The sequence below is a fragment of the Nipponia nippon genome, unplaced genomic scaffold, assembly GCF_047370975.1.
Source record: "Nipponia nippon isolate SJK-2023a ecotype South Korea unplaced genomic scaffold, ASM4737097v1 scaffold_7, whole genome shotgun sequence".
NCBI classification, from domain to species: Eukaryota; Metazoa; Chordata; class Aves; order Pelecaniformes; family Threskiornithidae; genus Nipponia; species Nipponia nippon.
Window position 1 is genome coordinate 45378515 of NW_028262391.1, and position 23253 is coordinate 45401767.

Consider the following 23253-nt stretch of genomic DNA (forward strand, 5'->3'; position numbering starts at 1 on the left):
TTTCCTGGGAGTCTTCTAGGTTATAGAACGTGGACCCTCAGCACTAGGTCTGTGATCCTGGCAATCTTGTACAATCTACAAAAGCCGTCCTTGGAGAATCTATTGAAGGGGATTTTATTAACAGAAAAATTGAGCCCATGAAGTGGGTGCAAAGAGAAAGTTGTGAAGTTTTTTTAAAAAAAAAAAAAATACAAATGAAAAGCTACTCATTCATGGTTTCTAATAGTAATTATAATTCTCAGTTGTTGTTAGTTATGTATAGCTGGATTTGTTATTTTAGTTTAAGAAATCACATAAAGATTGATAATTAATTTGCAACCTCAGCTAATAAATTCATTACATTAGCAGTTTTCCCATGAACATTATTTTTTGAAGGATTAGGACTACAGAATGTACATTTTTTTTTTTTTTAACAAGCACTTGACAAACAGTTCAAGTAAATCATGACAAACCCATAGAAAGAAAATTACTTATTTTGACTCCTAACCATTTGTTAATTTTCTTGAAGTTATGAAATATTAATGAAAACATTTCTTGCTACAGAAGTAACTTAAAGACAAAGTTTATTATAAGTACGATTCATAAAGGGCCAGTACCTTCAATGTTGTTTTAAGGATGAGGAGCAATTTTAGGTACTCCTTTCCTCTGGGCCTGCTGATGTCTTATCCGGGAGGGGGGTGGGTGTTTATTTGTTGGTTTTTGGTAGTATTTGTATGTATAAGCATGTTTCAATAAAGTGGAAAGAAACATACAAGTCATCCTGAAAGTTTCTGTTTTCCTGGAGCACTTCAACCTTTTTTTGTTTAGCTTGATAATTTCATTTTTATTGCCAGATTTCTGGGGTTTTTTACTTATAAAAGCGCTTACACCAGTATCATAACATCAATGCAAGTGTCTCATATATATTTCTACTGACATGGTAACAGCCCCAGAGGAGCCATTACCATCACATTCCAGGCACTGGAGCTGTTACAGTGTCAATGAAGTGTCTCTCATACTTCCTTCGATGTGGTAACAGCCCCAGAGGAGTCGTTACAATGTCAGTGCAAGTGCCTGAGTGGTTATGATGTCAGTGGAAGTGCCGTTTTAATGCCAGTGTAGAATGGTTGTGCAAAATTCCATAACCATGATGAAATAAGGGATTGCTTTTAACACGTTATTTTCGCTACTCAGTGGAAGCTTTGAATGTAAGCCTCAAAGAGAGAGATCCTCTGCAACATCTTAGCTATGTGCTTTGGCGTACTGAGAAAGACAAAAATTACTTAGGAATTTCTAACTTCTACTACACTACATAGTACCAACATACTATAAAGGTGCACCACAGTACAGTTGATGCAATAGAGTAGTAACTATTGTTCTTGCTGAACTAGACAAATGGTGAAAGCATCAGTCATGACACAAAGTGATGCTGGAAACACAAGAAAATTGTGTCTTATTCTTCGTCCTGTCTGGGGTAGGTATAGTAAGTTCTATTCAGTTCATGTTCTGGTGATCTCATGGATGAGATCCTAGAATACAATCTTTGCGCTGCATTTAAAGAACTCGTAGGACTGAATGTTTTACTCAATGTTGTTAGCTAGTCAGGTGAACAAGGTGAATTAAACATTCGTTGCTTTGCCAGATTTGTGTCTCTAACCAGAAATTTTGAAGTAATTGCACTGTAACAATGGATTTATATTAGAAACAAAATTATAGGAGTAACTTTTTTTTAAAACTGAAAAATCAAAATACTTATTTTCATCAAAGCAGAAGTCATAGAAACGTAAGAAGAGTAGCTCTGGGCTATGTCTGTGAATAACTTATAGTAATAGTAACTGCTTTGATTTGTTGTGCTAAAATGGATCACGATGGAGGTTGCCTCAGTAAAAGGAATTCCAGAGAACCATTCATCTGTATGTTATCCAGACTTTTTTATGATCCATTTTCTTTATAGGGATGTTGTGAATTATTTGGTTAGGACAGCTATCACAACATATCCATGTCTCCCCCCCACCCCCCTTTGTCATATCTTTGTTACTTTAACTTAACCTAGCAATTGGTTATTGATTAAAAACCACTCCCAGCAAATGCTCATAAATAAGGGTACAGGGCAGTAAAATATCTACTGTTAAATTAATTTTTCTTTCTAACACTCACTGAGGATTGAGGTTCATTATAAATCAAATTATTTAGGGAAATATAGACTGCACAATAAAAAAAGTCAAGTGAAACATTTGATGCTGTATTAGTTCATATAAATATATTTACTGTAAAATGTTTGTGGGCTGGTTGGTTCTCATACAATGAAAGGCAGATGGATAAGTAATACAAGATTTTTTTATTCTTAGAAGAAAAATATAATCTCCTTTAACTAGATCTTTAAATGCATCCTTATATTCCCTGCACTAATCTGCATGGACACTTTTAAGCTATACCTATTTGACTATATTCTTTTTATTGTACCTTTCCTAAATTTTAGTATCACCTTAGTCATTGTTTAAAATCAGCCTTACAGGTACTATTGAAAAACATAGTCTGACTTCACTGATGTTGAAAACATCTGCATTTGTAACATCTAAACTATGTAATAAAGTACTTTGTTAGCGCACTACAAGGTTAAGTGCTTTTTATGTTCCATTAACAGGAGTGAGATGTGTCTTTTTAAATAGAGAGTAATATACATTCTTCATTCTCTTATTCTTGCTTTCATTAATATATGGTAAGGGACCAACATAACAATGATCCTAGGTTAGCTACTTGTATATAACCACAGTTCTTTTAATTCGTTAAAGTAACCTAGGTCAGTTAGTCCTAGGTGTTAGTAATTCATTAAAGGTAAGTTTCTTTGCCCTTACTAACCTTAATTTCTTAATTTGCAAGTAAACAGTGGACCAGTAATTCTGGATTGTGGAGGAAGGCAATCTGTGTGTTTTCATATGTGTTCCTACAACTATGCACAACTGGATATGTAGTTAATAAATATATACATATTGATATATATTCTAAAATATTGGTGTCTCCCTTAATAGCGATGTTTTGTTTGCATTTAATACAAGATAATACTTTTTCCTGGCAAACAAACTTTGTATGCAACACAAAATGCAGCTTCAGAGGGAAGAGCATTATGTGTTTTAGTAACTAAGAATTGTAGCATTTGTTCAATATTTAGAAACTTCACAGCATTTGTTTACCTCAATTTATTTTGCTTTTTTAATTCATTTTTGGTATGAATGCCTACTTTTATATTAACAGTGACAGTTTCCCCTCAGTGTTGGGGGAGTGAGGGCACTATTTAATTTCTTTATATTGTCCCTCATTATTTACTTATTCCTCTATACCTGCACTGATTGATTAGATATATTAGGCTTTCCAAATTGTTAGTCTGTAACTATCACCTGGTGAATTTACACATTATCTTACTCTCTTTGCACATCAGGCTTCAATTATTTTGCTAGACTAATAGACAAAATACTGTTCTCTCTTGCCAACTCTTCTCTGAAGTCCTGAGGTAGGAATATCCAAATTAAACCACCTTGTTCATATAGAAAAACTTGGTGACTATGTGATATCCCTAGAAGCAGGTCTTGTAATCCTTTTCTCCATAGTTCATACAAAATCTTGTTTAACATTACTTTTGTTTTTTACTACTTCATATTTATATCTTTTGCTGTAATTTTTGTGATGCAAGAAATATATTTTGACAGTGCACAAAAGACAGTGACATTGCAGTGTGCAGATGTAGGTAGTTAGAGGTTAAAGTAGCCTATTTTTAAAATATATGTTAAGAATTTGTTTGTCATTTCTTTTTAGGTAGAGACTAAATTACTTTATTTTCTCAGTCTTGACCTTCAGTACCTTGACTCCATTCTAATTCAGTGGTGGTAGCTCTGTTTTTAGCTGGTAATGGTCTCTTGTGTACTCTGCAGGTACAGCTTGCTCCCTGTCCTGGCTTACATCTCGAGTTTCCAGTGGGTTGTGATGTTGGGCATGGTGCTTTGTATGGGAGAGAGAGAATCTCAGATTTCAGAAAAGGTATGAAGTTCTGGTGGAGGTGGCCCTTCAGTAACTCAAGGTAAGAGCTGGCTCTTGTGAACATAATAAGCTTATATGTGGTGGAACATAGGAGGTCATCTCAGTGTGTGCTCAGAATATACCATAATTTTTATGTACTAAGATGTAAAATATTTTAGTATCTACAAAAATGTTCTTTAATAATGACTTTACCCATGTTCCACTTTCAGGGACTGTGGCTTATAAACCACAAGCACCTTGAGGATTTGTAGGAGAATTAATTCTACTTTTAGGCTTTTAATGGACCTATGTCAGAAGAAGTACTACAAAACTGTTTGGTTTTAATTTGGATTGGTGTGTTAACTAACAAAAAAAATCCTTTGCCTGGCTGTTAATACATTATTATTGCAATACTAAACACTAATGCAATACAATACATGCTTTTGATAACATTTGGCTATGCCATTCCTTCCAACATTCTCACCTTGGTGGAGGGACTCAACGGAATGTGTGTTTCTCTGTGTTTGTAATACCTTACTGTCATTTACTTACAATCCTACTTACAGTTCTACCTTTATTTTTGGGACTGAGTAGTAGGAAGGAACCAGAGGTACAAACAGAGGCTTCCTTTCTTTCAGGCACCCTCTGTCATGGTTGGAGAGGCTTTCCAAGCTGGAAATATGCAATGTAAAAGTTTTAAATAATGGTTAATACACATAATGGATGCTGTTTTCTTCACACCCCACACATTCCCCTTAGAGTTTTCTAGCTTTTGATGTTGGCATTTCATTTTAGGCACTGTGAGTGCCTAAAAATTAATGGAACCATTCTTGTAAGGTGTGGTATCTGGGAAAACAGTGTCAAAGTAATAGCAAGGCAAATTCTTTGATGATGCCTTCTATAATGACCTTGCTATGCTACCAGTGAGAGCAAACATGACCTCTGACTTCACTGTTTTTCAGTTTTGTTAGATGGTAGTAATGTCTGTCACAATTTGTTTCTCAAACGTGCACAGTAACATCATGACTGCAGACTTCCTCATTCTTTCATTGAGCATAAGAACATGTGTGGGAGTTGAGACAGTGGTTTCTGTGCTGTTTATTTTCCATGCTGTTCTGACATGTATAAGCCAATTAGTGAGATTCTGCATCCAGAATATTACATGCATCTCTCTTCATCTTGATGACTTCCTGTGGTTTGAACAAAATAGCTTAAAGTTGGGGTTTTTTTTTGTGGGAGTTTATCTATGCTTTATCTTTTTTCCACGGCTGAGAAGTATTTTGAAATTTCTGCTGGTTTAGTTGTGACATATTTCACTTTTACTATTTACTGAAAGCCCCAGAGGCAGCAAGTACACGTACTGTCAAACATTTGCTTAGTGCTGATTGAAACTCTAGCAATTGGCTGCTGTTGTTATTTGTCTGGGATGCGTATTGCTCTGGAATGCTTTGATATGCAGAAATGGGACTAAGAGAAATGAGCTGCAGTTCTTTTGAAAAGAAATAAACCTTAGCTTGTATATTTTTGAATTCTATGAGGACATTCAGACCACTCTTAGACAGCCAGCATAAATCTTTGAAGAAATAAGTCTTGCTAGATAGACAAGTGACCAGTAAGTTTGTTATTCACAGTAAATGTTTGAAGACCTTAAATGAAAATGTCACAGGAATGTGACCCGTATAACAATAAAGCAAAACAAAAGAAAGTCTTTGTCTTTCCTGCCCCCCTAGCTGAGTTTACATTTACTTCTAAGAACATGTAGGACTCTGGTTTGTGGAATATTAGTTCTTTCCTTGAATACTTGGGGGTGGGGAAACCTGCATTTGCTCTTAACAAGACATGAAACAACTGTCTAAAATGTACTAGTCTAAAGTGTTCTGTCCTGGTAAAGTTCCACTGCTCATTCCTCACTGGAGCTATTTCAGTTATCCATTACTTTAACTATCCTTTCCTAATTGTCTGCTCACTGTGACTCTACTTCCACCTCCCTCCCCCCTTTTCAAAAATAAATTGTTGCAGTAGTAAGCCTTTATGTACAGTAGCCTTGGATCGCTGATAGGCCTTGAACTCCCACAGTTTCTCATTCATGTATACCCGCTGTTTAACTGTCAATCTGTAAACCCTTATTCTTGGGGTTAGGTATTGCTCGTTTCAGGGAGGTGCAATTTTGAGTGATCTTTGCTGTAAGTGCTGTAAAACCAAAGAATAAAATAATGTTAAAAGTGATATTTTAATTTTTAGAGAAAGCAACAGAAGTGTTTGTATGTTTGTAGGTGTAAGGATTGCTATGTTTTATGATTTCATGTTTTGTGGCTTCTATTATGCAACCTCAGAAGTCTGGACACACTGAACAGATAATTGCATTTGTGCTTAAAGGCAATAATAAACATAGATGTGAAAAACAAAATGCTGCTGAATGACCTTGGAGAGGAATGCCTGAGGCACGGTGCTGTGGCAGCTGACATCATTAACTGTGACTGTTATGGTTGGGTCCTGGAATAATCAGACTTCAGAGAAATGTTTCGCAGGGGGCACCGTATGGATGTTAGTCTTTCATGAACTCATTATGATGCTGTACGTGTTTGATTGTGTGAGAACAAGGAGGATCTACCTTGAGGCGTATCAGGCAGTCTAGCTGGAGGTATTAGAAATCTTGACAGAGTAAAGCAGTGTATTAAGAGCTTTCACACTGATGATCCTCTTGAAAATGAGACTTCGCAACATCTATTGCATAGCATGATTCATCTAAGACATCAAATAACATATGTTCTTAGCCTTTGACTGCAGTCTTATTAATGTTACACTTCAGCTGAAAAGTAAAATTAGTAATAAGTTTTAAAATACCTAACTAATTTCTCCACAATATTTTTGCATATACCTCTTGCCAAGAGGCTGATTCCTGTAATCATTGAATCAGTGAATTGATGCCTGAGTTAAGTCACTTTTAGGATAAAATATTTTTTAAAAAATTATAAACCTATGTTTTCCATGCAGAAAAGTAATTGAACATAAGAATCTTTTATAACATCTTTATATCTGAGATCTGTTATACTCTGTCCTGTCCCTTTACCGGAGAAACATTTTCTATTCCTTAGCACCATGTTGTGAATCCCTAGCAGACTAAGTCCTTTCCATGACAACATACGCTTGTGAATAATTTCTCTTGAGATAAGGCAGACTTCCTAGATTCTCAGTCTTTGTTCTCCCTTGTCCTCAAGTATAGCTTTCCCCATACTTTTCCCCTCATTTCACTGCATTCGAGACCCAGTAGGATAGCTGTCATATTTGTGATTTTCAGGGAAAGTTAGTATATGATTAATGATCTTCCCAGAAGATATCTACTTCATCTCCTTTTTCTATAATGCCATCTTCCCAAATGTTCTCACAAACTGATAACTGACTGCTTTCCACTTGCATTTGCCAATAAGATGATAATGTGTGATCTTGTCAAGTTTGTTTAGCAAGGATGTCTTCAGTTTCATCTTTATATACCATTCCTGTTTGTCAGACAAGAGTTTAGATAAGTTACCAGGTATTTTGTGAAAGCATATAGAATTTCATAGAATCATAGAATGGTTTGGGTTGGAAGGGACCTTAAAGATCAGCTGGTTCCAACCCCCTTGCTGTGGGCAGGGACACCTTCCACTACACCAGGTTGCTCAAAGCCCCATTCAACCTGGCCTTGAACACTTTCAAGGATAGGGCATCCACAACTTCTCTGGGCAACCTGTTCCAGTGCCCCACCACCCTCATAGTGAAGAATTTCTGCCTTGTATCTAATCTAAATCTACCCTCCTTCAGTTTAAAGCCATTACCCCTTGTCCTATCATTGTGTGTCCCTGTAAAAAGTCCCTCTCCAGCTTTCTTGTAGGCCCCCTTCAGGTACTGGAAGGCTGCTATGAGCTCTCCCCAGAGCCTGCTCTTCTCCAGGCTGAACAACCCCAGCTCTCTCAGCCTGTCCTCAGAGGAGAGGTGCTCCAGCCCTCTGATCATCTTCGTGGCCCTCCTCTGGACTGGCTCCAACAGGTCCATGTCCTTCTTATGTTGAGGACCCCAGAGCTGAACGCGGTACTCCAGGTGGGGTCTCACCAGAGCAGAGCAGAGGGGGAGAATCACCTCCCTTGACCTGTTGGTCACGCTTCTTCTTGATGCAGCCCAGGATATGGTAGGCTTTTTTTAGGGCTGCAAGCACACATTGCTGGGTCATGCTGAGCTTCTTATCAACCAGCACCCCCAAGTCCTTCTCCTCGGGGCTGCTCTCCATCCATTCTCCACCCAGCCTGTATTTGCGCTTGGGCTTGCCTCGACCCACGTCCAGGACCTTGTGCTTGGCCTTGTTGAACTTCATGAAGTTTGCACAGGCCCACCTCTCAAGCCTGTCAAGGTCCCTCTGGATGGCGTCCCTTTCCTCCAGTGTGTCAACCACACCACACAGCTTGGTGTTGTCGGCAAACTTGCTGAGGGTGCCCTCAATCCCACTGTCCATGTCGCCGACAAAGATGTTAAACAGCGCCGGTCCCAATAACGACCCCTGAGGAACGCCACTTGTCACTGGTCTCCACTTGGAGATCAAACTGTTGATGGCAACTCTTTGAGTGCAACCAGCCAGCCAGTTCCTTATCCACCGAGCGGTCCATCTGTCAGATCCACGTCTCTCCAATTTAGAGACAAGGATGTTGTGCGGGACAGCGTCAAATGCTTTGCACAAGTCCAGGTAGATGACGTCAGTTGCTCTTCTTTTATCCACCAATACTGTAACCCCATTGTAGAAGGCCACCAAATTTGTCAGGTATGGCAAATTGTTTCTTGCTTAAAAGTTTAAATACGGTTAATAGGAAACACGGCACTAAAAATCACAATTAACAGTAGAATCTGTACTGTGGTTTCAAAACAGTATTTCTTCAGCAAGCTTCTGTACAGTGTAGTTCACTTAGATATATTTTTCTTAGAGCTAATAGATGACTGACTTATTAGAAATGCATTTATGAATAGAAAGAATTATTTTAGTAATCATCCATTGTTATCAGTAAAACAGTGATAGGTATCTTATGGAAGTTAATTATCACATTAAGCTTACCTATTGTAATCTAGTAACATTATGAAGAGAATTCAAAATAATAGACCTATATAAAATAAGCATTTAAACTCAGTGTTTATCATCTTTTAGAGTTAACTGCCTGAGAGTCATTGCCCTTAAGTTGCTCCTGCTGAAGCAGCAGGAGTCGGTCAGTTTTCTGTCATGAATGAGTGGCACTACAAAGGAAGGGGCCTGTCAGGACTGAAAAGGAAGTTGAACATCTCAGAGAAACCATTACTACTGCTTTAGCCAAATATCTATGTGTCATTGAAGAGATGGAGTAGATAATAGATTCTTAGAAAAAAATGTGTTTTGTATCAAAAGATAAGCTAGGGAGACTAAAAGCTTTAGAAGGGCACCTCATTATTAAACTTTTTTTTGTGTATGATGTGGGTTTAGATGTATTTATCTTCCTGTCACGTCCCACCTGGGGAGGAGGGGGGAGGAGTGACAAAGATTCGCAAATCCTCTCGGTCTGGATTAAGGTGGGCCAACACTCAAGGTCCGTACACAAACACCAGCTTTAATAGAAAGCTTCTATAGAGACAAATATTGAGTACAAATATTCGATACCCGCCAACCCTCTCACAGTTATATTCAGCCCAGCTATGCAGTTTTACAGAAAATCAAGGTAGGCCATGCAGTACTTCAATTTAACAACTTTTAACAACTTAATCACCTTAGGAAAAGTGAAACAAAAAGAGAGAGAGAGAGAGAAAATCACCAGTCCTGGATCCAGTGTTGGTCCTGCCAACAAGGGTATTCGCTGAGGGAAGAAGAAGATTCTTAGAGAGATGTTAATTCTGCGCAGGGTGCTCGGTGAGAATAATTCCACAAATCATGCACGCACGAGCATGAGCACGAACGTAAACACGAGTACCGGTACGCACACGAGCACACACAACACGCACAAACTACAGCACATTTATCAGGCTACATGATTAGTATAAACCCGCCTAAATTTACACTTATTGGTTAGTGATTAACATTTCATACACTATTGGTTTACTGTATTTAAATTAGCCTCGCTTGCTATGTAAATTAGCACACATGCTCCTTTCAGGTGTGGGGGGGCAAGTCTTTTCGGTCCTGAATTGAGTTGGTGGTCGTGATCTCCCCTCGCCACATTTACCTTTCACCTACTTTCTGCAGTTTTATCTTCTCTGGCCACTGTCCAGTCTTTGGTGCCAAGATGTTCACTTTTGTCGGCTTGTTAGCTCTTCTTCAAGGTTAGAGCCGTTAGTTTTCCACAGTTTGTTATATTTTAGCTCCCTCCCAAATTCCTTTCCCAAGGCACAAGTGGTTAGTAGTTTTGCTAATTGGAAAATTACATCAGTGACCAGTCAAAACCAAGAGGAGTGATACGCCCCTACTGCCTGGGGGACAGTCCTGGTGTGGGAGGAATAAGACGCTTCACAGACCACGGGGAATGGGGCCGAGGCAAGGCTGCCCTGTCTCCACAGGACTCCCTCCCTCACTCCAGGCTACTGTCCGGTCCTGGGTCCTAGCGACCGTTGTTCTGCATTGTGGATTTAGCACCAGGCTGTTTGAGACATCTTGTTGTTTTACATTAGCAGTTCTCCACCCTTCCAATTAGGATTTTGTTGGTACACTGAGTGACCAAATTTAGATGCAGGTCAACATCAGTTACAGATATGATCTGTTGTTCACATTTGTTGTCTCGGTGTAGATTTTTTTAGACCCCTTTTTTACAGTCTTGTGAAATCTAGATGTTTCACAGATTTGCTCTCAAAATACCTCACGTATTTTATGCTTCCTGGTGGAATACCTTTAAAAAGATATTGACACTGTGCATTCTGTCCCTGCATTAATGATGAGCTGACTATTTAGCTTTGAAGAGTTCTTTGTTTTGTTTTCACAAGTGATTCACTCTCTATGGGAGAAACACAGTTTTAATATTGTGTTCTGAATCGATTACAGGCTTGAATTAGGCTGTTAGAGGTTATCTGGTATTCTGTATGAGCAGCAAAATATCTGAAGGGGACCCCCCATTCCAAACACTGTAAAGAAATGTCTTGGGATTGAAACATCCTGTGAAGAAGCAACCATGAGTGCTAAATGAGTGTTTGTCTTGCCAGTTGTATGGGTTTGGACCCTGAAAAGCAACTAACAGAAAGATTCTGTGATAATGGTTGGTAAATTTTCCGAATATGTAGAATCATAGAAGTGTAACAGCTGCACCAGACTGTGGTTTAGAAGTATTACATAGCTATAGTAAAAGAAGCCTTTCTTTTTAAAAGTAAACCATGGCATGCAGGTGTCTGTAGTAGTTGTATTGTCTGACTTGAGCCAACAGTATCCTGTAGACAGTAATTTCATTGCTTCTGGCCCTGATCCTTAGCTTTAGACCCATAACAGTAGTAGGGGAATGTTTGAGCATGAATGTTTGTAAGGTTAGTGGTAATTAATTGTGTAATAACTGAAGACAAGGGAAGCAAAACTGATTCTATTGGCTCAGGAGGTAATTATTATTTAACCTAAAGCAGAATTTCCACTAGCTGTTTAATGATGTATAACTTATACCTGTGCAATTGGGCATTTCTTATCTTTATCCAATAGAAGGTAATGGCATATAGCATACTAGCCAGTTAACATGTATTTGATATCTCAGACTTTACAGTGACACGCCAAGATAGTACATTCTCTGTACTTAACCTATTTTAATTTACTGCAATTTATTTGTGGCAGTACTCCTTGTAAAACTTGCCTCTTCACCACAAATATTAAGTGGTCACAATATATTTGGTGTATTCCATTGCTGTTCATGTGTTCTTGGGGTTTTTTTTATGTGACAAAGCTTATAGGGGAAACAGAATTTAGTTTAACACTCAACTCCTGTGTGTCTGTAGTTATTACTTGAGGTCACAGTGCTTGAGTTCAGATGGCAATTGAGTTTATTCAGAATTTTATTTCTGATTTGAATATGCTTGATACAGTGGAATATCTTAATGACTGTGGAGTGTTTAATTTTTTTTTTCATTTAATAGATGAGCTCTTAGCTATAATAAATAAAAAAAAGGACAACCTTAATACTACCACCCACTATGTGTGCAAATGTGCACGCATGCACTCAGTTTTTATTTTTTTCCCCATGGGCTAGTGCCCTTTGAGCAAGCCTTCAAATTTATAGCCAAGCCTAGGTCTGTTAGAGTCGAGACACTAACAAAAATTTTAAAGAGAGATAACCTTTTGCAATATTAATAAATGCTCTGTATTTTTACTATATTTCTTTGACCTATAATGCCAGAATTATAGATTACGCCATTAAATCATGCATTTCTGCATTCTTATGGTATTTGCTTCCTTTTATTTTACAATGAATATGTCCAGATTTTTACAACATCTGGCATATTTTTAGTAATTAGTTCTGGACAAGCTGTGCTGCTGTCATTCTAAATTGCGAAGTCCAAACACATACACCAATTATGATTAGAAGTGATTTAGTCAATGAGTAAGTAGTTTATCTTACTCACTTAAACTATAAAGCTATGAAACCTGACAGGTCTTACTGTTTTGATGCTCTTTTCTTTGATTAAAATTAAGCTTTTTATAAGTTTTTTAAATTTTTTAGGTAAGCACAAATGTGAAATGATGTAAATACTGTTCAATAAGACTGTTTTGCTTTGGGTGGAATATATTTATACTGATGAATAAATCTTTGATAAAGGAATTCTGAATACAACACGCATTTACTTGTGGAGTAGGTGTCCTTGTGAAATAAATGGATCTATTATAATAATTAAGGCTATTCTTGTGAAAAAAGGGTGATTTGTTTTGCAAATTCTCTCAAATATAAAGGTCACTGTCAACATCATTCTGTTAAGTCACTTGTCAGCTTTTACTTTCAACTTCAATAATACTGAAGTGTATTTAAAAAACTTAGCTTTGTGCATTTCCTATACCATAAAAAAGGTCATTAAGTACTTAGTATATTAATTACCTCAATTAAATTGCTTGTTATTGGCATAGCTCTTTGATACCTAAGACCATGATCCGTGCAAAAATGCTATATTATGCCCATACAGGAATCAGTAACTGCTCTAATACAGACTTTCTACATTGACATTTCCATCGTTGAAAATTATTTCTCTGTTACTGAACTTTTTTTGTACAATGTAAGATGCTGCAATTTTCCAGTAAAGGGAAAACTGTAATTTGTAGTTTCAGGAGTGGTGTATTGATGATGGTAATACTTACATGTTACACAAAAAAAAGAAGTCTGTAACATCCCATTGATGCTCTGTGCGGTGTAGGAATCTATAAATTATTACTTGGCTTTTTGTTGACAACATGACTTATGAATCCTAAGTGACAACTCTGTCATGCCCCTGTACATACGCAGGTGTACACACACACACACATATCTCTTCAATAGTGGAGAATGCAAGCCTACAAATCCATTAAAGCTTTGAGAGTTGGCAGTCCTTTTTCCTCTACCTGATCCAGAAAATTTGCTTGTTCAAGTACAGAATAAAGGACAAGAAAAGGCATGCTGTCCTGGTTTCAGCTGGGATAGAGTTAATTTTCTTCCTAGTAGCTAGCATAGTGCTGTGTTTTGGATTTAGGATGAGAATAATGTTGATAACACACTGATGTTTTAGTTGTTGCTAAGTAGTGCTTACACCAGTCAAGAACTTTTCAGCTTCCCATGCTCTGCCAGGGGCACAAGAAGCTGGGAGAGGGCACAGCCAGGACAGCTGACCCAGACTGGCCAAAGGGCTATTCCATACCATATGACATCATGCTCAGTATAGAAACTGGGGGAGTTGGCCATCGGTGGGCAGTGACCGCTGCTTGGAGTCTGGCTGGGCATGAGTTGGCAGATGGTGAGTAATTGCATTGTGCATCACTTACTTTGTGTATTATTAGTACTACTAGTATTTTACTTTATTTCAATTATTAAGCTGTTCTTATCTCAACCCATGAGTTTTCTCATTTTTACTCTTTGATTCTCTCCCCCATCCCACCGAGGCAGGGGAGTGAGCGAGTGGCTGCGTGGTGCTTAGTTGCTGGCTAGGGTTAAACGACGACATGTGCATTAGGAAAAAAGTTAGTAGTAAGTTTCTTTCTGCTTGAAATAGACTGTTTAAAAAAAAAAAATGTGTCTTTGTGAAGTGTCCTCTCACTGCAGATTAATTTCTGCATCTCTTGTCAGCTGAATGCATATCTTAAGTTTTTTGATTTTGTTTTTTTTAATGTTCAAGAAGGATATTTAATTGGATGTCTCTACTCATCTGTGGTTTACATTTGGTTAGCAGAGAATTAATGTGTGCAGATCACATTGTTCGTTACCTCAAACAGTGAGATTACATTATGTATATCTTGCTCCATGCATTGAGATTGACTGCCTAGTTGTGGACATGAGGGTTACAGAGCATACATGTTCAAATCCAAATTGTGAAATGCAGAAGAAATCAGCTAGTATAAACTAGTCAGGAATGCTAACAGGAAAGTTAACAGCTTTTTTTTTTTTTTTTTGTAAACAGGTATTTCTGGTTTGTCAAGAATTGAAACAAATTGTAAAGCAAAGTGTACTTGAAAGCTTTTCTCTGACAATCCCTGGACAAAGGCAGTCTTTACTATGTGACACCTTCATGTCTGGTTTTCATAGTAAATTCATAGAAAGGCAAAGAAATTTGATTGTAGTGTCCTAGCTGGAATGCCTAGAAGTGATTCCCCCTGAATGGTATAGTTCAGGTGATTTATTGTTTGAAATGTTACTTTCCACATGGGACCAAGACAAACTCTGAACAAAAAAGGAATCAGTTATAATGTGCAATAACAATGTATCTTAACACTTGTGTTCTCATCACTTCTATGCCTTTTTTATTTTTAATAGGATAATTTAAGGATTGTACATTTATTCTCTGGTTCAAATCAGAACAGCTGAAGTGGATTCAGTGGAACTGTTTTCAGCTACCAAGCATCTGTCCCAGAGTTAGAAATAGGCTATGTTTTTAGGTAGAACCTGAGCATAAAATATTAATCTGTCGTCCTGAGTAACAAAGATGATTAAGGAAAGTCAGCCTGTCTTTGATAACATAATAATTCTGCAATATGTAGTAGCAAATTAACAGCAGAAGAAATGGGTAAAGGTACGGCCCATGTGTATTTCTGCTGTTATTCCACACTAGCCTTTTCATTATTTGAGGTCATTGGAAAAACTCTTCTTACCAGCATCATTCTATACCAAAATACCTACTTGGCCTACAGACTGAAAAATTGATCACTTTACATTATGCAGTGTGAAACTATTACATAAAAAAAAGTTCTACACACAATCTGTGAATAGTTTGGTTTGAGAGACTACACTTTCAAGATTTCTGTCTCATGTTGCTCTTTATGGCCAAATTCTAATATTAGTCTATGTAACTATTTGATTCACCTTGCTTTCAGCTGAGTGACATTTGCAGCTAATGGAAACTGGCTTTGCTTTGTTGAAGTCAACAGAGTTGATCCGAGTTAGCTGAGAATGTTGGGCTGCATAAATTTTAGCTCCTGTCTTGAAGTCTTGAGAATTTTCTACCCTGAAAGGAATAAGCTTGTACAGTAAGTTAGCCAAAAGATGCAAGAGCTGTAAAATAGCAGTATGCAAAAGATACTAAATAAATGTATGCTTTTTGATTGAATTTTTCTGTTTATAGGTAATGGGCTTTGAATTACCACAACTTTTTGTTATAAATGCTTTTAAATGTAAATTAGTGTAAGCAATTGGGACAATATGTGCAGAGAACACTTTAAAAAAAAAAAAAAGCTATATGCAGTATAGGATCTCCTGTGAAAAACAGCTGCTGGGAGGAAGATAATCCTTTCAAGTAAATCCCTAATGAGTAGTATTTTGTCCAGCTAGGTGTTACCTCTCTCGCTATATGTACAAACATGAAATAATTTTCACTACAGTTCCTAAGATATATAATGCAAGAACCTGATGTGTGTAAAAATCCTTCTTTAATGCTCTATGGTAGACATTTATAGTTCTATTTGATGTTTAGGTAAGATGCTTGCTCTATCAAATATGGTGATTAGTCACTCTTGAATATAAGAGAGGGATTTCTGGCAGCAGAAATCTATTTGACTGTAAAACCTAGGAGTCTGGAAAGAAATCCTTCATATAAAAAATGTCTCTATATAGTTGCTCATACACCAGATTCTAAAAAGAACCTCTAAGCTGTCAAGAACTACAATATGATAAAAGCAGGGATGATGAAAAGGAAATGGCACCTTGCAGCTGACCGTATAAAAGCATAAATTCCTCCTGGGACTTCTGCATATAAAAGATAGGTTTCACTACTTTCCTAAGAACACTGGATCACATTAACTTATTCAAATAGGAGGTCAGATCACAGTGTTTAGGTTTTAAAGCTGTCCCACACAGTCCTTGATAAGAAAAAATTGACAAATCCCACTTTTGAATAAACTCATTTTAATCCTTTTCTTCCTTTTAAAGTAATAAAAATACCCCTGTCATGCAGTTGCCATTGCATTTAATGGATGTCATTTAGTGAAATGGAAAAATGATATCTGAACATAATGACTTCAAATATGGCTAATAACATTTTACATGAGGACAAATACTTTTATTTTACATGAATATGGCTGTTACTCTACTATTATTGAAAATTTAGCTGTTTTGCCTATTGCAGCAGAGTGACAAGAACAGATATGATTCTTTCTTGTCATCCATGTAAAAGAATAGTAATATGTATTCTTAAGTTTTGTATAATTTTTCAGAGCTCAACAAATTCTTTACCAATTACCACTTTATATTATTTTTATTTCATATAGTAAGCAAAATATCACAAACTGTTATATTTTAAAATGATGCATTGATTATGTTTTGGAATCTGTTGTCATAAATGTGCTTTTATCCCAGAATACATCACTCTTGTTGAGATTTATGGCAATGCCATTGTATAAATGGGCATTAATTACTGCTAAATTACAATGGGGTGTATATGGAATTAGAGGTGACATCCACATCAGCACCAAATGAGTTCCTAGTGATTAAACTTACTAACATTTCTAATTAACCTTGACTGCACTGGACATAAACTGCACAAATCCTCTGAATTGCATAACATGATTTGCAGCTCCACTGAAAACAAGATGTACTGTTCAAGAAATGGCTGTACAAAGTAGTTAAAAGACCACCTGTATGCTGAGCTGACATTTGAAAGAGCCCAAGAGAATCAGACCTCATTCAGATCCACTCATAAGGAAAATCAAACAAATTGCAGAGTCAATAAAAATATGTCTTTGGAAGGCTAAGCATACTTTGTTCTCAACTCTAGTGCTTACTCCGGGCAATACCTTTGCAAGAGCTTTCATAGAAATCTCACTAATGCGGCAACTGAAATACATTACCTTCTTTGTACCGGACACATTTGTATCCTGAAGGGGGAAATCAGACTTTGAATTGCAGTGAAGATGCAGCAGGTTGACTTTTAATTATTGGAGGATTCTGCCCCTAAAAGAACAATACGAGAGGCTTGCTTATTGCAACTGATTTCGGGAGCACACTGAGAATACTAAGTCACGGCAGGTTTTAGCTGAGATATGAAAGTGGGGATAGTCCAGTCCATAGTTGATTGTTCTTGAGTATGTGGCAGAAACCTCCAGGTTTATTTTGTAAGTGGTGGTTAAAAATATAAAGACCAGAAAGAAGAAAATGCCTCTTATTGAAACTAGGAATGGCTTATAGCATAAAGTAAATACCAACAGTATTTCGAAGTAATGCATACAGGCGTTTGCTTAGAAAGGTACATTTTAGTCCCCATTTATATATGTTGTTCTCTGGACCACTTGAGGTGCACTGTTTATTCCATCTAACTTAAGATTGTTGTTCGTATTGGATGTTTGTATGTGTCCGGTTTGTGGCTTGTGTCTATGAGAGTGTAACACAGTCATAAATATGGATTGTTTCATTGAGATGAAATTGGCTGTCAGTGGATCAAGAGCAGCCCCGAGGAGAAGGACTTGGGGGTGCTGGTTGATAAGAAGCTCAGCATGACCCAGCAATGTGTGCTTGCAGCCCTAAAAAAAGCCTACCATATCCTGGGCTGCATCAAGAAGAAGCGTGACCAACAGGTCAAGGGAGGTGATTCTCCCCCTCTGCTCTGCTCTGGTGAGACCCCACCTGGAGTACCGCGTTCAGCTCTGGGGTCCTCAACATAAGAAGGACATGGACCTGTTGGAGCCAGTCCAGAGGAGGGCCACGAAGATGATCAGAGGGCTGGAGCACCTCTCCTCTGAGGACAGGCTGAGAGAGCTGGGGTTGTTCAGCCTGGAGAAGAGCAGGCTCTGGGGAGAGCTCATAGCAGCCTTCCAGTACCTGAAGGGGGCCTACAAGAAAGCTGGAGAGGGACTTTTTACAGGGACACACAATGATAGGACAAGGGGTAATGGCTTTAAACTGAAGGAGGGTAGATTTAGATTAGATACAAGGCAGAAATTCTTCACTATGAGGGTGGTGGGGCACTGGAACAGGTTGCCCAGAGAAGTTGTGGATGCCCTATCCTTGAAAGTGTTCAAGGCCAGGTTGAATGGGGCTTTGAGCAACCTGGTGTAGTGGAAGGTGTCCCTGCCCACAGCAAGGGGGTTGGAACCAGCTGATCTTTAAGGTCCCTTCCAACCCAAACCATTCTGATTCTATGATAATGAACAATACCAAGATCTTCAGTTTGTGTTATTGTTTAGTAGATTTCCAAATATGAGCCTGTTCACATCATTGAGAAGCTCCCCTTGATGCTTGTGTACAATTTAATGCATCATTTTGATGTCCTAGATCATTGAAACAAAGTTGGACAGATGACCATATGTAAATGACTCTACTTTCCCTTGTTGTAGAACTCTAGATGGTATATAACTGACTATCCTTATATGTGCACTTCCTATTCTCAGTTTCTTTGTCAGGATGAAAATCCTGATGCAGAGATGGATTTTTTTGGCAACACAGAAAAATTTTTGTCCTTTAAAATTTGGAAATTCAAAAGTTGTGCAGTATGAATTGGCAGGGTGGCCTGCAGATTTTGATAAAATATCATAGATTCACTTCCAAGTGGCAGCTAATTAATACTTGGTTGGGATATAGAGAACTTTTTTTATTACATGAATTAAAATTGTCTTCTGCATTTATCATTCATCCAATGCCTCCAGCGTTATTTTTTTGCTTTTAGTTGCTATGATAAGATGCCAAAGAATTTCAGACAGACAGGTAGCCTTCACTTTAAACATTCTGCTTAAAATCTGAATTAATAGTGTGCGTATTGAAGTGCTAGTGACATCACATTTAGTTAATAGATATGGAAGTTTAAGGATGACGTGTGCATGCGTAAACTTTTCTGTGTATTAATTAAATTTTTTCATGATGTCACAAATGTCAAATAGGAAACCTTAAGCTACAGTGCTGCTTTCTAATGCAATATGGTCCTCTTGTGACTGCTACTATGGGATAAAAGGATTTGCTTTTCATCATAGGCCAAATTAAATTTAATTGCCTCTGAAAACACAAATGTCAAAAGCAAATCTTCAAGCCAAGATTGTGATCCTTTGTCACAAGATATGTCCCCATTTAAAAGTAAAATAAATGTTTTCTTCACTTCAAGTGTTTTCCACAAAATATTCTAAAGTTTTTTTTCAAAACATAGTGCTATGATACATATGTACTGAACCATGGTACAGCTGTTTACATGGTAGATCTTAATTTACGCATCATATCAGAAACTGTTATGCTTAATATGTCAGTTTTTTGATCATCTTGCAAGTACATCAAATTGAACATAATGTATAGTTTGTTAAATTGTATATTGTGGCATGTAGTTTGCATACAGAACTCGTAATCAACTAAGGGGCAAAGGGGAACATTCTTAGTGGATATAGATCAATGAATCTTCACTGTCCTTAATGTTGCATTCTCTGGAATTGACCCTAAGCTTCTTTTTGCTTAATTCTAATTCTTACATGTTTCCTGTCATTCCAAGCTGTCTTTAACATAAATCCTGGTTCAAAATCGCTATTAGGCATATTGATCTGCTAAATATAACTCAGTAGCTGTTTCATACCAGAAGGTCCTGGTTCATTATGATCCCAGTAAGAGAGGCACTTGAATGTATTATTTAAAATTTTATTGAAGCTAAAACTATAAAGAAAGAGAAGATAGTATAGATTATCTTACATCCTTCCAGGTACTGAGAACCCTGATTTGTGCAGCATTGAACAATCCTTTGGCTGGGGATCAGCATTCTGTGCCGATTCTGTCCATGAAGGGAACCCGCTTTTTGGTCTTCAGAGGTTTTTATAGGATTTTCTTGAAAGAAAACAACTCTATTCATTATTTGTTCTTTCAAATAAAAATAATGTTCACGTGAGAACTTGTTGCTGCACTTTTAAATAAAGGCAAAAGACACAAGTAGTGTTATCACTGGTAACAAGTGGGAGCTGCGTATAGAGGTTCCTGCGTTACAGTTGGCCCACCAAGTTTATGCTGCAGCCAGGGGACGTGCACGGAGCAACACACGCCTTAAGAGCATGCTATACATGCAGCATAGGCCTGCTCTTACTCAGAGACATGGATCATACATTCCTTGATGTACAGTGCTCTTCAGGTTGGGATCACTATAGCAGCTATGACTTTTATGAATGGAAGAAAATAGGCAATATTATTTTAAAGTCTGTAAGAAAGCAGACATGAACATAATGATTTTGTTTCATTCAATTATCATTCAAATATGGCATGTAATTGTAAAACTTATGGAACTATGAAAGTGGAAATTTATAATGAAGCAGTCTTAATTTTATTAATTTAATCCATAAAGCAGATATTACACCAAGACAGACATCAAATTAAAACTCTCAGACTCTAATTAGCTTTAGGAGTCTCTTATGTCTAATTTATATGGCTGTCATAATTAATTTAAATACTGATTTCAACCTGGTCATGATGCAGAAAACTCCATTCAGTAGCAACCATTAAAGAAATATTAAGTGGGATCTCATTTTGTAACCATGCTTTAATTTACAGTAAAATGTCCAATTGACTTACATGATCTGGACAATATTAAGGTACTTTATAGGAAAGAGAGAGAAAACTGGAAAAGTTAACCACACCACATACTATTAGGATTGCTTGGCTTGTCATGCAGAAGCAATGTGTTGAAGTAGAGGTTTCTGTGTTCTTTGTAGCAGATAATACTATTTTCCCAGTATCCTTAGGATGACACCATAAAGTCGTCATCTTTTTTTTTTTTTTTAAGTTTTGAATTTGAAAAGGTACTTAGGTGCTTTTTTGCCTCTTTTAATCCCAAGACCTAGGTGCCAAAAAGGTGTAAGCCATCTGAAGTTGAGGCAGGAGCCGAATTTCAGTGTCTGTGGTTCAGATTCACTAAAGGATCACAGAAATTTATATAGAAATATTATCAGCTTCTGTCTAGTATTTAAAGCTCTTGTATTCAAAGATCTCTTGATATGTAGAGTTCTTTTTCTGTGCATGCCGTAAACACATCAGGCTTTGAGCAATTCAGTATCCATCTTGCAAAATTTAATCCAAGTTGTAGAATCCATTAATTATTCCATCTAACCTCTTGGTACAGCCCAATTCTGTAGATACTTCTTGGCAAAGCCCTGGTGCTTAGGCTTCTTAAAATTTAGTTATGGGTTCTTTTTATTAATGGCTCATGGAAGAATGAGTGGTAGCATCCACCTGTTAACAAGTTCTCCAGTTAGGTAAGTGTATAGCTCAAGAGGTAGAATTATCATCAAGGAAGTTGGAAATGTAAGTTTTGTTTTATTTCTTAAGTACAGGATGTTGAAATCAACATCAGCAATCTTTTCAGGAGGTTGTCCAAACCCTCTAGGCAAAAGTCACCCTCCTGAGACTGAACTGTGATTGTACAGATTTATTGGTCTGTACAAGTAAGAAACTAACGCTGCAGCTGCCTTGTTGGGACTTTTACTGGAGCATGCAAATGCACTGAAGTTACTGCAGTGTTTGAAGGAGTGCTTCTATGCTTTGTTTTGATTCTGTAACATTAGAAAGCTAGCTTTTAAAATAGAAACTAGCAGCCAAGATTTCTTTTCTGTTAGTGAGTATGAGAATAGAATTGAGATTTTAGAAGGGGGTGGGGGGGAAGGAAGCAGAGGGGGGAGGAATGGAGAGAAAGAGAGGGAGGTTTAGCTAGTAACAGCAGATTTAGTATAACTTATGATGCTTTTAAAAGTGAAGCAACATTGGGGTGGCATACGCAAGCCTAGCTATACGATAGTTAAAGGCAGTTCCATATAAAACCATTAATATAACTTGCACTTACCACTGTGAAAGAAACAATGCAAAAATGACAAGACTCTTTAAAAATAAATAATATAAAGAATTAAAAATTGGTTTGCGTTTGCATACTTTTATAGGCAGAGCTCAAAGTTGAATGATTTGTTTCTTGCAAGCAGCATTATATCACCATAGCTTAAGCAAATGGTGAATGAGTCTCGAAGAGTGGTTGGTATCAGCACTCATCTATTGTATGGTAGACTGCAGTATAAGTTCTATTCCAGCAAATCACCTCAATGTTCAACAGGCTAATTGCTATGGCACTTCATTAAGAGGTGGGACCTAGATTGAATTTCTTGTTCCAAGTCAGGATAAGAAGGAAATTGTACCTAACTGTTGGAGGTTGGTGCTGCATTCAGAGGGCCATAGGGTGGAGGCATCTTATTTGAAGAATCAGATAAGCTCTGAGAGAAGTGAAGGACACCTAGTTTGTAAATCTCTGCTGGTGAGCTCTGAGCGTAGCAGTTTGGATGTGTACCCCTGAGGCCTGCCTTAGTGCACACCAGCTGGGGTGTGTGTTGGCCTGTTGCTCTTTCTTGCCTTTGTATATTCTTGAGTGTATATGCCATCGACAGCAATCTTTTTTTAATGAAATTTCATTGAGATAAATGTATATACCTGGGAACCTGTTCTTTAAAAGTTGTAGATACATGTGGAAATCAGTTGTACTTAAATCTAGTCAGAGATTTGAGGCTTTGAATTTTGCATGTGCACCCTGGTTAATCCAGCCCTTAAAGTGTTTTATTGGGCTGCTCTGTATGACATCCCCAGCTGATGTAAAACTGTATCTTCACTCACTTTTGTAACTGCATCAAGTATCACCAGCTATTTCTGAATGGGAAAGTTA

General features: G+C 37.4%; 1 protein-coding gene across 2 annotated transcripts in view; it reads left to right on the plus strand.

Annotated features, from left to right (window-relative positions):
- Positions 1-23253, plus strand: part of CDH8 (cadherin 8) — a 402754-nt gene that overhangs the window by 2890 nt on the left and 376611 nt on the right. For both annotated transcript variants that reach the window (XM_087739090.1, XM_087739089.1), the window contains exon 2: positions 3906-4051. The gene's annotated coding sequence lies outside the window, so the exon portion shown is untranslated. The remainder of the gene's footprint in view (positions 1-3905; positions 4052-23253) is intronic.